General features: G+C 42.3%; 1 long non-coding RNA gene across 1 annotated transcript in view; it reads right to left on the reverse strand.

The window, feature by feature from the left end:
- Positions 1–2,891, reverse strand: part of LOC121659344 — a 37,255-nt gene extending 34,364 nt beyond the window's left edge. The window contains exons 1-2 of the long non-coding RNA XR_006014291.1: positions 2,433–2,891; positions 2,072–2,200 (exon numbers count right to left, since the gene is read on the reverse strand). This is a non-coding gene — a long non-coding RNA (uncharacterized LOC121659344). The remainder of the gene's footprint in view (positions 1–2,071; positions 2,201–2,432) is intronic.
- Between the last annotated feature and the right edge of the window lie 9,449 nt (positions 2,892–12,340).

The raw sequence follows: 12,340 nt of genomic DNA on the forward strand, positions 1-12,340 counted from the left end.
TCTTCAGACTTTTCAGATCAGATTGGTGTTCTAAATATGCTTATTTTCTAACTTTTCAATGCAGACAGGTGACAATAATTGTATGATCATAGTTACAAACCAGATGTGGTTGCTTATGGTAGTTTTCAGCAGATGCAAGGGATACTTAGAGGCATCAGCTTTACCCCAGCAGAGCTGTGGAAATTAGGATTGGCTTCTTTGCAGCAATTTAGGGGGTATAAATATCCACAAGCAACAGGTATTTATTTCTATGCCTGCAGGTAAAAACAAGTGGTAATAGTAATTGCAAAGCAATATATTTATAATTGCAATAGATCATACCCTTCGAGGGTAGACTTCAAGATTAGTTTCTGAGTCCTGAAGCATACTAAACAGTTCTTCTAGCAAGATACAGTATGCTCTCAGCAACATAAAAGAAGGAAGTACCTGGTTAGAAACACACACGCTTGAAAATGGGTTTAACACTTCCACGTACCTGCTATGGAAGCTTGCTCTGATAAAATCCATATGAAGAAAAAGGTGTCATTTGTTCAAAATGTTGCTGACTGTATGGCATTGCCCACTGCACCTCCATTTCATCACCAGACATGGGACAGAACTGGCCTCCTGACACAATGGTGCACAGAGAAACAGCCACAGCACAGGTGCTGCCCTGCTCAGTCGCCACACACAGACTTCGCTGACAGCTGTGCAAGGGCCGGAGCCCACTGCCAGCAAGAGCTCAGATCAGAGTGCAAGTGCTCACTCACTAAGCCAGGGCCACTAGTACTCTCCATGGACCACTCCCAGAAAAAAACATAGACCTGAAGCATATTTATTAACTTGTACAATCTGCTTTTGTGGTTTTGCAAAGATTATGAAATAAGCAGTCCTTTTTTGAAAACCCCAGGAGAAAGACTCCTTAATCTATTTATTAATCCAGTTTTATCCTACAACTGCATGCCTTATATACCTTACCAAGAATTTCACCAGAGCTATCATTTGATGTTTTCATTTAAGTACTTCTTAGAATTAAAAAACAAAATCCTCCTTCTCTTGTGTTTACACCCTCCCAATTTTTCCCTTATACAAGTGCTTATTAAGCCATCTTAGCTGAAATATTTTTGTCCACTTTTGGTTTTTTGCTGCACTCCTACAAACCTTTTTCTGAAGAACCCCTTGTCTAGAAAACTGGGATTTTGTAGCAACAACTACGAGAAAACCATGACTCAAGCCCAAAACACTTTGTTTTGAAGCATGGGCCTAGTATCACATTACCTCCTTGCATTCTGTAACATCAGACTGTGCCTCACATGGTGGGAAAGTCCTGAGGTACTGGGCATTTTTCAAGAGAATGAATGGTGAATCACAGCAGCTTTAGGCAGAGCCAGAACACAGCTTAGCTGACAGGAGAAAATAAAAATCAACAGACCTGTAACTCCCAGGAAGCACTCTCAGATGTGGACTCAAGGGAGAAGGAGGCAAAGACAGTAACAGAGACTAAAGTGTTTTTACTGCCCTACTGGCTTCTGCCTTTGCCCTCTCCTGGCCTTGCCCTGATGCCTCATGTTCCACCCTCGTGCTTACGGCTCACGCTCTTGCCGTTGCACACCATTCCAGCCCCTTATGGCTCCTCTGGCTCTAAAGGCAAGTTGAATCCAATGCAACAGCTCTACAATAGAGTTTGTGTCAAGGTGTGCATGTGCACACATATGTGTGTCTGACATACCTTCCCACCTTGGATGCCTTTAACACGAGGCCAATCCCTACTGCAGAACTCAAGGCAAAGGGCATGTCCCTGTGTAGGGGAGTGAGCAAGGCTAAGCCATCCTGGTCCCTTATAACTACACGAAGAGAGCAGAGTATCTCCACTGAAAATGTTTCTATATTCAAGCATGCATTTCTTAGAGGAAACACCATTTTCTATGGAAAGTACACACCCGTTGCAAATAATAAAGGGGTACTTCTGCAAAAACCTGTTTCTCTATAACATGGCAGATTTTCACCCTGACCTACTCAGATCTTATTGACAACTCTCAGACTAGGCTTTCAACTAATTCCTTCAGGCTGTATCCACAAGGATTCTGCTTACCCTCTAGAGTCAGAGTGTCAGTACAGCATCACATCAATCATATTGCCCTTCTTTGGACCTGGCCCAGGTGTGTGCTCTGGTCAATGTGTATGTAGGGCTTCTCTGCAGCATCCAGACATCCCAGGGGATCTGTGATGGGAAAACAAGTGTTCTTCAGCTTACTGGTGACATCCAAAGAAATGAAGGGGGAAAAATTGAAGGAAAAAGAGACACCAAAACCTTCAGCATGTGGGGTTGGCCCAGGGCAAAGAGGAGCCTGCCTTTTGATACCATCTTTCACAGTTCCCTTCTGGACAAAATGTCCAGTACACAGATGGACAAACACATCATGCAACACATCACAGCTGAGCAACTGGCTCACCAGTCAGGCACAGAGGCTTGTAGTGAATGGGGTGACATCAGACTGGTGACTTGTCAGCAGTAGGGTTCCACAGGGCTCCACCCCCAGCCCTGAGCTCTTCAAAATCTTCACAAACAACTCGAACACAGAAGTGGAAGGGATACTGAGCAAGTTCACAGATGATACAAAACTGGGAGGAGCTGCCGACTCCCTCAAGGACAGGGAGGCCCTGGAGGGAGACCTCAACAAATGAGAGGGTTAAGCAATCACCAACCATATGAAGTTCAACAAGGGAGTGCTGGATCCTGCACCCAGGATGGGGCAACCCTGGATGTACAGGCAGACTGGGGAATGAGATGCTGGAAAGCAGTGCCATGGAAAGGGATGTGGGGCTCCTGGTCCCTGGCAAGCTGAACATGAGCCAGCAGTGCCCTGGCAGCCAGGAGGGCCAATGGTGTCCTGGGGGGCATCAGGCACAGCATCGCCAGGTGGGCAAGGGAGGGGATTGTCCAGCTCTGGTCTGCACTGGGGCAGCCTCATCTTGAGCCCTGGGGGCAGTTTTGGGTGCCACAATATAAAAAAGACATTAAAGTATTAGAGAGTGTCCAAAGGAGGGCAAGAAAGAGGGTGAAGGGCCTTGAGGAGAAACCATATGAGAAGTGGCTGAGGTTACTGGGTTTGTTGAGCCTGGAGGAGACTGAGGGGAGACCTCATCACAGTCTGAAGATTCCTTACAAGGGGAAGGGGGGGTGGGCACTGATGTCTGTGGTGACCAGTGACAGGACCTGAGGGAATGACCTGAAGTTGTATCAGGGAAGGTTTAGGCTGGATATCAGGAAAAGGTTCTTCACCCAGAGGGTGATTGGGCACTGGAACAGGCTCCCCAAGGAAGTGGCCACAGCACCAAGCCTGGTAGGGTTCAAGAAGTGTTTGGACAATGCTCTCAGGCACAGGGTGTGACTCTTGGGGATGGTGCTGTGCAGGGCCAGGAGCGGGACTCCGTGTTCCTTGTGGGTCTCTTCTAGCTCAACATATTTTGTGATTCCCTCAGGGCACCTCCACAACAAGTGGTAGCAGATCCCAGCTTGGGCAGTATCCATTATCAACATGGGGCAGGCATGTACTCCCTCCTGCTTCTCCTCCACATCCGCTTGGGCAGTGGGCATTACTTGTTTCTCACTCACCATGCCAAATTGCAGATATTAAATTATACTCAGAAGGGCCTGTAAAATACAAGCAAAGCCAAATAAGAAACATAGCTCAGAAATTTATCTTAAAAAAAAAGAAAGGAAACAAGCAAACTACTATAAAGGCTATGGAATTAAAACAATGTCTTTTCCCAGATTCATGCTGAGCTCTAGGTGCATGCAACATTTCATGCAAATCAGATGTAATTTACTGTGTGATTTGTTTCTTCAATAAAAAAAGTGAGAATATGGAGAACAATAATTTTCCTACATTTTAGCTACACATTTCTCCATAAATAGCATAACTATTATAATGACTTCTCACATGAGCTCATAGAGTGATTGCCTCTGTGTGAAACACAGGCAGATCATTTCTTTATTGTGCTCAGGATGCCACAGAGTTCAGTCATAAGGGTATGTGTGTATCTGCACAAATACACAAGCACATGCAGACTAGAGACAGCCCTATAAACAAATATGTGTTTAACATGGAATGTATACTGTACGATCTGTGCCCGTGTTTGTGTGAGTGTGTATCAACCACTTTGTTCCCATTGCTTCTCTCATCCAGAACCACCATATTCCCTCAGATAATGTGGCACTGAACTAGCTCCTAGTGACAAACGTAGAGCTACAGCTACCATGGACTTCCTAAGAGTAAAGACTTTTTCCCTGCAAATGAGAGAGATTTCATCAGTTGCTATGTGGGCACGTAGGAGTTGTCAGATATAAAATTCATCTGTAATTAGCAATACGTGGAAAGTAAATATAATGGTGTCAACATAACATGCAATGCTGTTGCTAACCAAAGTCATTGCAAGGCTAATATCTCACAACATGAGAGGCAACAAAATGGTCAGCATGATGAGTCCTTCAGTTGAAAAAGGCCTGATTATCAGTCATTCCTGGAGGTATAAAAGAGGTATTGCAGATATGGCATTGTCATAATGTCACTTCCAAGGTGAAAAGCAAAGTGTTAAATTTTTTCTCAAAAGCATTTTATTCAAATTACTGGTTTTTATTTAAAAAAAATTAATTGGGAAAAGTTAAACTGGGGCTTGGGATAAGGCAGTTATAAGGGAGAAACACTTATGTGAATATTTCCTAGAAGAAACCTTACCTACAATGTTGGAAAAACAGGTACAAAACAGAACAAGAGGTAAGGTTCTGAAATGCGGAAGTTGCGTATTCCATCTCTAAAATAGACCAGTAAGTTTAGAGACACGCACACATATACACAATGTATATGAGTGACAATGAATTTTTATAATAAGCCTGCATGGAATATAGAAGTGAGAAAAATAGGCAGATAAATTACAGTGAACTTTTGATATTATTATATATTAAAGTATTTTATTACAAATACTTCTGTGGAGCTTACTTAGAAAACCCAGGTTGGGTGTAAGGTTTGGGAGGGGGAAGTTATTTTGGTAAAGTAGAGCAGCTATTTTCCCAGCTGAATAGTAATGGGAGAATAATAAATTCTTGATTGCATTTTCTTGCTTTTTTTGACATTGTGTTTTAGATTTGTCATTTGTATATATTAATACATAATCAGCTTTGCAATAAATTCTGTTTGTGAAACCATTTCCTGATGGTCTTGATAGATTTGTACATAGAAACAGAAAGGCAGGCATCAATAAGACAGGCTTATTCAAGATGTAAAAATGAAAACCTTAATCAAAAATACTGGGTTTATTTGTAAGTTTAGGAAAAAAATGGACGAATTTTGAGTTAAACAAAGGATGTGAAATATAAAGCTCCCAACTAACATTTGCTCAGAACCCAGTATTTCAGTTTAATAAAAAAGAGAGCATGCTCAGGCAATGAAGAAATATTGATAATGACATTTTTCATCTGGGAGAAGGAGGATAATGTCAAAGAGTCGCTGTTGTGACAGGTCTGCTAAAACCTGATGCATCCTTCTCATAGGTATGAGGCACACAGACACAGTGCTTGTGTCCTTCCAATGATGGGCGTGAATTTTCCACCCGTTCACTCATCATAGTTCCAACACGTAATGCAAGTTTGCTCCTTTGCCCAAGGACAGCCACTCTAGCTAAAATATTAATGATTTCAGACTTGCAGACATCTGGTCTTCTCCACATCCCCACAAAATCATATTTCTTGACTGGAATCTTGAGAAAACCCATCCAGATAAAGTTAAGGCTTCAAGCCAAGGCTTAAGAAAGTGATGTCTGCAGGAAGCCTAAATAAGTAGCTTCAAGTAGACATGAAACTTTTAATTGACTGAAGTAAAAGTGAAACTCATCCTAAATTCTCAGTCCCTCACCAGGAACAATGATGCAACCCCTGAAGATCTATTAGGGCGCTACGAGGTCCTTGAAACCTGGTACCTTGGCATCTCCCCTCAGGATCTCATGGCTCTATGGTTCTCAAGGATGAGAAACCTGTCTGCCACTCCCCTATGCCAAGCAGGTCAGCTCTCCTCCTCTGCTTTCTTATTCTCCCAAACTCCTTTGAGCTCCAAAGCAGACCAGGGGATACCACTCTGGTTTGAGTCTGGGGAGAATGCGCAGAGCATGAGCCATTTTCCCCTTTGCAGCATTGCTCTGCCAACCAACTTGGTGTGATACCACTCTGAGCAGGGCAAGCCTTTCACAGCCAGGAGCTGAGTCAGCTTTTCTATCATTCACACATTTTGCAAACCGACGAAGATTTTCTTCAGTGTCTTTTCCATCTGAAATTTCTCACAAAACCGTTTTATATATGCAGCGCCTGTGCAAAGATTTTGTTGCATGTGCTAAAAATTTGGAATTCCTGCTCTTGCAATGGCATATCCTGCACACTGCATTTTCCTAGCTTGATTGGAGCAGTATGACTGTGAATTGTATTATCCTTGACAAGGGCCAAGTCAGAATCTCTTTCCTGCCAATAATTGACAGTGTGAACTGAAAATTCACTACTTTGTTGGAACATTTATGCCAGCAAATTGGTTTTCAGGTGTATTGCTGGTTTTCAAACGCTCCAGTAATGAGGAACATATTAAACATCTAGACTGATTTATAGGAAACGAACCCAGAACAGGTGCTGCTACCTCAGCCCAGGCTTATTTGCTAACAGAATATGAATAGAAATGTTTTATACCAAACTTGAACATCATATATGACAGGATACCTCAGTCCATCTCTCTCTACACAGATGGTTTTTCTTATGAAGCAATTTCTAGGTCTCAGGCTGAACTCTTTGTTTTCTGGAAAGGAAAAAAAAAATCAATTTGGGGGCTCCAATAGCTAGTAGACATTTTTATGATAGCTACAATGCAAGTATGTATTTAGAGAGATTTTTCAACACTACTGGAGTAGCAGTAAACAACTTCTTTACTGCCTGATAATGCAGAGATGCTTACTTTCATCAAAATAAATCTTGAACAGGTTTCAGTACTACTCTGAAATGAGAGGTTCAGGGACTGGGACAGGAAGACCTTGAAAGGGAATGATACTTTATTGATTTACTTAGGTAACTATTTTCTTGGCAGTACTTAGCATGGGTGCAAAACACCTATTATGTGCTGACTGTAATTTTTTATAGCCTTCATTTAAAATGATGAAGTGGTTATTCCATGCTTGGTAGGACTTTGTATGTTTTGCAAGACACAAGCCTGCTTTCCAAAGTCTGCACAAGCCACATGAGCATTCAGCCACAGATTTTCTGCCGTCTTTCAGAATGCCTTGTGTTTGAGGTTTTATCAACACACACCCTAAAAAGCACCTTCCCCATTTGTTTGTTCACATGAAAAAATGTCTCCATTCCACTCACTACATTTACAATTAGGACTAATAATATTTCCTCTATATTATATTCAGTACAAAACAAATTCCTCCATTTTCCTTCGCACAGTTGATATGGGCCCCCCTTATTCTCCTTACAAATCACAATAAATCACATAGAAGGGATTTGGGAAGTGGCCTATTTAGAGCAGACATCAAAAAGCCCTCTTCACCTTCCTTTTTGTCAAGGAATTATCCAGAAGGAAAAACTAGCATATGTCCAGGGAGTAAAAAAGTCTTGGAAATCACTGATTTTAATTCTGCAGAAGGTCTGTCAAAACTTATTTACATAGTAATTCATTCTTCTGCTCCAAAAGCTGGTGTCACTCTCCTATGTAGACATCCTTCAGACAGGTATCTCTCTCTGTGCTGCTTCCCTGCCTCTCCAGGGCTGCAAAGGAACAGGGCCACCAAGGGAGCAAACTGTTAACCTATTATAAAGTTACCATCCTGACTGATCTATGTGATAAGCTGAATCCACCTCCTGAGAGTCCTTTCCATTGGCACAAAAGGAGAACCATTTGATAGAACCATGTGTCGGCACCTCCTAGAGCTTAGGGCAGTCTCAGATTGTGCCACAGGAGCAAGAGGAAACCAGAATGCATTTTTCATTTCCCAGGATTTTGAAATCTTCTCCTGCCTGTACTAGAAGGATGCTATTGTACAAGCGAAGTAAACAAATCCAAGGGATACAAAGATTCTCCCTTGTAAAAGAGGGCTCATCACCCCACCTCTGGGGTCTGTCTGAAGTCCACGTTCAACATGGGAAGTTTAAAAGCATTCCTTATTTTCACCAGCTAAAGGAGTAAGACAGGTGTTCATCAGCACAAGGACATCATCCTTGTCCTCTCATCACTGTTGAGAGGGGTACCCAGAAGGCACTGGCTGTTCCAGGTAAGGGCTCTTTGTCTGGACCCGACCAAGCCTCAGCTAAGGTCAGTCAGGACTGGGATCATTTTGCACTGTCTCTCTGTCTTTGACCACCATGAAGCTGAGAAAGCTTTTGAAGAAACCTGCTTGATCTCCACTATAGAAGATTTTGAAGAGGTCATGGATTAGCTCTGAACATCATCACTGTTGGCTCTATGAGTAAATACATTTTTTTTCCTGAAATACATTTTCTTTCCTGAAATCAGAAAATAGGGGAATAAATGAAGAAACCAACATATGGATAAAACATTTGGCTGGAAAATAGCATCAGATTAAATTTTGCCCTCTGGTTTGTTCTATGGCTAACTGAAGTCCGCTTATGGTGAGACCAGGAAAAATGCAAGACACCTAATAGCAGGTCAGGTGAGATGTTACTCGGTAAGCATTGTACATTGCAAGTGTTACACAGAAAGACAAAATACTTGATTAACTGATTCTGGCAACCTGGCACACTGCAAAAGAAAAATTAACATATATCCTACAAAGGATATCCCCATATATCCTACAAAGCAATTACAGCATACTTAATTCAGATTTTTTTACATAATATAATTGTAAAAATAATTTGAGAGTGGAATCATTACCCACAAGATGACAGAATTATTAGCAAGCCAGCAAAAAGAGAATTAGTTGCTAGATACCATCATTACACATTCAGATGCTAGTAGTGGCTTCTTGAAATTACAGCTGATGGCACAAGGTTTAAACTGGTGCTCCAGATAATTGTAAGTACTAATTCACAGAGAAGTTTTCCTACAGACTCACTTCATGCTTCTGTTAAACCATGACAGTCTGCCTACCAAAAGTGCCCAGCTTTGGGCCACAGGGAGCTGCCCAGTTCCCTGGGAACAAGGAATACCCACATGGATGTATTTTGTGGCACTGCAGAGGTAACAGATAGATTTGCTTTTTTTGTCCGAAGCACAGATTTGGGGCTTTCATGTCCTCTGAACCCACTCAGCTATGTGAAGCATCTGAAACCTTTCCCTGCTGCTCATCTGTGAGAGGTGACAGAGAGCCAAAACCCTGCCATTCCCTGGGGTGATGGGACTCAGCATGACACCTCCAGACCTGGAAGTCATCTATTCCTCCTGCAGGGATTATCTGTCCTCATGTAGTTAACGAGTTAATACTAACCATATGGTTGATTACAGCAATTATTGCAAACACAATGTCTAATGAAGGCAAAAGTATGGTAAAATAATTAGACTTAATTATGACATTCACATTTGAAATTATGTGTCACTTACTCTGCATGAAAGATGAAAAATTCCTCCCGAAACGGCGTAAATTTAAGCTTCCTCTGCATTCTCCAAAGCCAGGATTCCTGCAGCATTGGAAGAAACAGGGGGATGTGTTTATGAAGCTCCAAAAGTTGAGACTACATAAGGCACCCAGGCGTTATTTTTTTTTTGGCCCATCCACAGGCTTTTGTTTTTGTGGGTAACTCTCCCTCCTCACCCTGTGTTCTCACAACTGTGCTGGAAGCTTCAGAGGGGTCAGAAAGGCAATAAGGGTCCTGGAAAAATTCCCAGAATCCTCCAGTCCCCATGTTATTTCACATACTTGAAAATAGTTCCTCACACAGGCATAGCTCAGGAGACTCTCCCAGGTCTTCCTTCTAATGGCATGCATGACCTGGAGTTTTCTAAGGGCAGTCCCATCTTCCACTACGTGAAGAGCTCTTCCTTGTTCTTTGCTTCCCTAAGCAGTAGCCCGTGGCCCAAGTCAATTTTAATTTACAAATAGCAGTCTCATTTTGGAAGTTTGTAACAGATACTTGCACATAAAATATTGGCTGCAGTGGGAGAGGGGAATTTCAGGTTGGTGCATTTGTCACAGTGCTCAAAATTCCGGCTGTATCGATTTGCTCAATTCATTTTACAGTGCTATTTTCATTAGCTAATCCTGGGGAGTTCGCTGCCCTGTATCTATTAAGTACACACTCACACGCACACACATTCCGAGTGGAGGAGGACAGATTTCATTAAAAAGCACCACAGACGGGAAGGTATCCAAGTCACTTCCAATACATTATATTAGCTCAACTGGAGGTTTTCCTTAGAGTTCGCAGAGTTCATGGTTAAAGCTTTTCTTCTGATGGCCTGAGTCATGCACTCCAGTATGTGCTTCCTGATCACTGCCTGCTAGCTGGGAAATATTTATGTTATGTGGTTTAAACTTCAGCATGAAAATTATTTTGACAAAATACACAGTAGGAGCACTTGGTCTGCTTTACTTCACGTCAATATGAAAGTGGCCTCTTCATGTGGCCTCTTACTTTATTCACTGTAACATCTCAATGGGAACCTGCAAGGTTAATCAAGAACCTGTCTATAAATGGATGCTCTTCACATAACCTGAAGCCTTTTTTTCTGCGTAAAGTCACCAATCGTAATTTACGAATGGCTGCTGTAGTATTTTGTCATCCCTGGGAACATGTGCAGGCACATGGCACATTCTAGGAATGAAAATAATGTGATTTGGAACCAAATCTGCTTGGTACATACCTAGCAGGCTCTGGAGGCCGTTTCTGCCATGCTTACCCACTGTTCTACCCTACCACAAGCAACACTGACAGCTTGCAAAGCACCTGGTCTGCTACAACACCAGCAGCAGAACTGAACAGTGGGCAACCACATCCGGCCCACCCACAGACTCTCTGGCCAGTAGAAGTTTGTTTCCCCCATGTCCTGCTCGTGCTCTGCTTCCCTCCTTGCCTGAGCACAGCCAGTGAAGCACAGCCGCGGCACCTTTCCCACGTTGTTGGCGTGTCTCATGCCTGGTGACTCTCACTGGGGGAAAAAAGCAGGCAGGATTGGGAACTACAGCAATATATATACACAAATGGGAGCCATCCTCCGTTGCAAAGTAAATTCCAGGCAGCAGTCTGTGCCACTGGCAAATCACGTAATGACAGTGTCTAGAGGAAAACCTGCCAGTTGTTCCATGCAACAAATCAAACCCCTTCGAAACTCCTTGGATTCCCAAAAGGTGAATCAGTTTTTCTCTTTATAGGTGACCTCAGCTGAACAAATCATTAATTCAAGAAAGGTGAAAGGACAAACCATGGGATTTTCAAGTGCTGCCCAGGCACCTAAAGAACAGGAAGCATCTGCTTATGGGATCCATGTTACCATGGATGGGATCAGTGCACGTAATTGTCACTGTAAAGTGGCAATATTTTCCAGCAATTCACAGGTAAGAGGTTTTGGGGTTGTTTTGTTTTGTTTTGAGTTATGTTTACTCCATATATAGAAAAATAAGGTAGAGTTGACTCACAATACTCTCTGGGAAATGCAGACCTTTTTATTCATTCATAGTATTTGGAAAGATTCTTCATTCTTACAAAATCCGCATTCACCTGGAGTAATTTTCAGACCATTCACAGTTATCTGAGGTTGGAGTATTGGAAAACTGCTGCAGGGCAGGGAAGGAATGAAGATGCATAGGCTCCCTAACAGCCAAGATTCTGAATTACATCACTGTTCCATAAATATATTCATTTTATTCATGTTCATTCCTGAAAGAATTTACTGCACCAAGGATGTCATCTTGACTATGTATCTTAGAATTGATCATTTCCCCAATTAAGCTGTTCGGGCCTCAGACTTAAAGAGCTGTCACAGCTGCTGGAAGATGATTTATCTCCTGATGACGGGCAGAGCTCCTGACCAAAAATTATTAATGACAGAACTTCTTTTTTTGAAATAACCTTAACCCAAGCATATATCTTCTTAGTCACATTAATATCTGAACACATACCCCCAATACTTAGCCAGGTATTAAATGGATGTAAAATCCTAAACCTTAGTCTTTTAATATAGAGCCTTTCAAATGAAGAATAAGAGATTAATCCAGGCCAGGCTGTACAGCAACTGCTGCTGTTTCATGGGAAATGCAGGCTCTGAACAGTGCTTTGTTTTACATTGCTCTGCTAACTTCCACAACGGAACTCCCCCAGGCTGGTCTGGGAAAGGATTCCCCCTGACAGGAAAAGGCAAGAAGATGAAACATGACA

Source organism: Corvus kubaryi, unplaced genomic scaffold, assembly GCF_017639235.1.
Source record: "Corvus kubaryi isolate FWS band 111438036 unplaced genomic scaffold, C.kubaryi_AGA036_p1.0 split3-73, whole genome shotgun sequence".
NCBI lineage: Eukaryota > Metazoa > Chordata > Aves > Passeriformes > Corvidae > Corvus > Corvus kubaryi.